Genomic DNA, 3,188 nt, shown 5'->3' on the forward strand with positions numbered 1-3,188 from the left:
GAGATGAGGCGGAGTTTCCATGGTAAGAACACCGCACTTCTGACATGTAAAATCGCTTACCAATCTGTGAGTCGCCTGGAAGAGAGCTCGGTGTTCACAGAAAGGCCATTAACTATCTCCAACTAATGGAAACAAATGCAACGGATTATTATAGCCTCAGATAATAGCAGCTGTAAATGAACCTCTGCTATTAGGCCAGACTGTCTTAATTTTATGGATGACATCCGCGCGCGCATTAATTTTCGTCTGTTCTACAAACAAATCACCTCCTCGGAGGCTCCACTCAGGTCCGGAAATTGCCGACCCAAAGGGCCAGCATATGTCTGTTTGTTGTAAAACTGATTTGTAGTAAATGGGGCTTGTACACATGCGTCTTGCTTTGCCGCGAATTCGAAGTCTTGCAATATGACCATGATATGACTACTCTCCAAGCAGAGGTTAGGCTCCGGCTGTTTTTAAACGTTTTTTTAGTCGTTTTTATGGGACTTTCTATTTTATACTGTTTCTTTTTATGTCTCGTGGTCGAAAAGAGAACAGTGAAAAATAGAAAGCCCGATAAAAACGCCTAAAAAATTCGTCAAAACAGCCGGAGCCTAACCTCTGCTTGTATAATGTGATACGACGAGGACAATAAGCTTAGAGAATTTAATTTCAAAATCCTACACAAGATTCTGCCATGTAAACTTTTACTTCATAGATGGAAAATAGTAGACACTACCGGGAATATTTACAGCCCCACATGTGAAATCTGTAACACAGAGGAAAACTACATCCACATGTTCATTGAGTGTAACCGGCTACAAGGATACTGAGAAAGAATTAAGGAACGAATCTTTGCTTCAGATATGGATATAAACACAAACTGTATTTTACTTGGTGATGATTCAAATCTGTACATAACCCTAGCAAAGTACGCAATATTCCTGTCATGGTCTAGATATAAAGATAATTCTTCTCTACTTCAAAGACACAACATTTTACAGTTATTCAATGCACTATGTGATTCGTTAACTCCAGCCATTACATAGATCATAGCAAAATGTGTATTAATGATGATATTATGCGTATGTTATACATGCTGTACACTTGATTATCGCTGATTGAATAAAATCAATTGAAAAAAAATGTGATACGACGAACACACCATCAAAATGCGTCAGCATCAAAGGAGGGCATTATTGTGGATAGGTACCAGTATACAATCGGCGAGGGGGTGTTATGCTTGCACAGTTGTACGAAAGTCTGTCGACGGCCAGCGAGTATTGCCCAGACAACTTCGAATATTCAAAGTGTTAGACGTTCTATCCAGAACGATGAGAGAAATAGGAGAGGAGTTGAGGTCCGTTCGATTGCCAAATCATGTATGCTGAGACTGCCCTTTATAATTAACTTATTCTTATCACAGTCATATATCATTCACAGTCCATGGAACCATATCTTCTAATAGTGTACTTCTTTGATCGTTCCTGTCAATATATTAAATATCGGTTACTTCAGCTGAGTCTGCCAAGATGAAAAATACAGCCTACATGTGCCTCCTGTAAATAAAGACTTGTTGTTTCTTTTGATACACCGTGTTCTGTGGGTTATTTATTGATTCGTTTGGTTGAAATACCAGTCAGCCAAGGCCGCCCAACTAGCCGAGGCTATTACAAAGGGCTGGCATTGCTGTTCTGTGGTTTAATGCAGCTTTTTGTTTCTTTGCTGGATTTTTATTTTGTTGTGGAGTATAAACACAGTGTTCAAATTCGGGCTAAAACCTCCCTTATCTAGTCGAATTCGAACTTTGTTCGACGATGTTCGATCTTACGTAATTCGAACCCAACCCGTGATCTGTTTAGGATCATCTGCGGTTATCGCATGAACCAGTACTGTCGGACTCTTTCCCCCCTAGTGCCTTGCATCAGACAAACAAAATAGTGTCTCACGTATATAAACAATATTCTTAACAGTTATATCTCTGCTGTCACTTTGTTGGTGACCGTTGACATGGAACAAAGCTGTTAGTGTTGGTGAACTAGCCTTGCAAGGGTTGTTGACACCGGCATCAAGTTCCCCTGCGGCATAACATGCGTGCAAACATCGTATAAGACTGCAACCAAGAGGAGTCCACATGACGGCTCAAAATAACTGCAACGGTTTCCCAGAGATTTTTGTTTGTTTTTTGGAATTTTTTAATACTGCCCTTGATTTCAAATTATTGGAAATTGATTGCGGAAAATGTGCTTTTTACACATATCTGTTGTCGTCACCTAACTTAAATGACCAAATACAATGACTTTATTTTCTACAACATATCCCTTTAAAGGGATATAATGTAAAAAAAATAAAGTCACTGTTTTCGGTCATTTTTCTACATCATAAGTTGAGTCTACCTTATTACACTGCACAGCAATATTCACAACGTATTAATAAAGCTTTGCTGTGCCGTGAGGACGTCTTGAAATATGCGCACTTCCCTCCGCCGCTGGAGTTGTCCGCCATTTTATCCAACTCTCCGACGAACCAAAGTGCGCTCTGGAACGCGCTCGGTTGTTCGCTCGAATCGTTACTGAAATTTGTTGATGATGATGCCCTGGAATTTGAGTTGTGCACTTTATGTCTGGGTGAGGCCGAGAACTTATTGATATCCTAGTTTAGGGTAGAAGTGGGTATAAGCCGTAAAGATTCCCATTCAGCTTTAAGGTGATGTAACCATATATATTGTTATTGCCGTGAAAGACGCGTAGGTTTGATGTGTTTTTCAGTATTATGTATTTGTACATTTTACCCACTTGCTGCCTATGATTATGGGTGAACTATATATAACATATGTCTCACAAATATCAAAATGAAAAGTATATATGTTGTGAGTGGGGGATTTCACTTACAATGGGGGTGGCGCGAATTATATTTTCTGTCTTTCTGCTCAAAGTTCGCTTGTCACTGATGCAGTATTTCGCACAGAATAATAGGTTATGTAAAGACATTTTCATTCAACGAAGAAACGTGCCATTAATGTTGACAAAAAAGAGTCTACTCCCCTGTATAATGGTATTGTCAAGTGGTCATTATTTAGACTATTTGGCTAATTAATGACTGTCCAGAGACATTGTCCTAAATCTGTATGTATGCTATAGATTACACATTAAAGAAATATTTTACTAGCGTGTTGCAATGTGTATATTTTGATTTTGTCTAAAAGGTGA

This window comes from Branchiostoma floridae, unplaced genomic scaffold, assembly GCF_000003815.2.
Source record: "Branchiostoma floridae strain S238N-H82 unplaced genomic scaffold, Bfl_VNyyK Sc7u5tJ_1499, whole genome shotgun sequence".
In the NCBI taxonomy this organism is placed as follows: Eukaryota; Metazoa; Chordata; class Leptocardii; order Amphioxiformes; family Branchiostomatidae; genus Branchiostoma; species Branchiostoma floridae.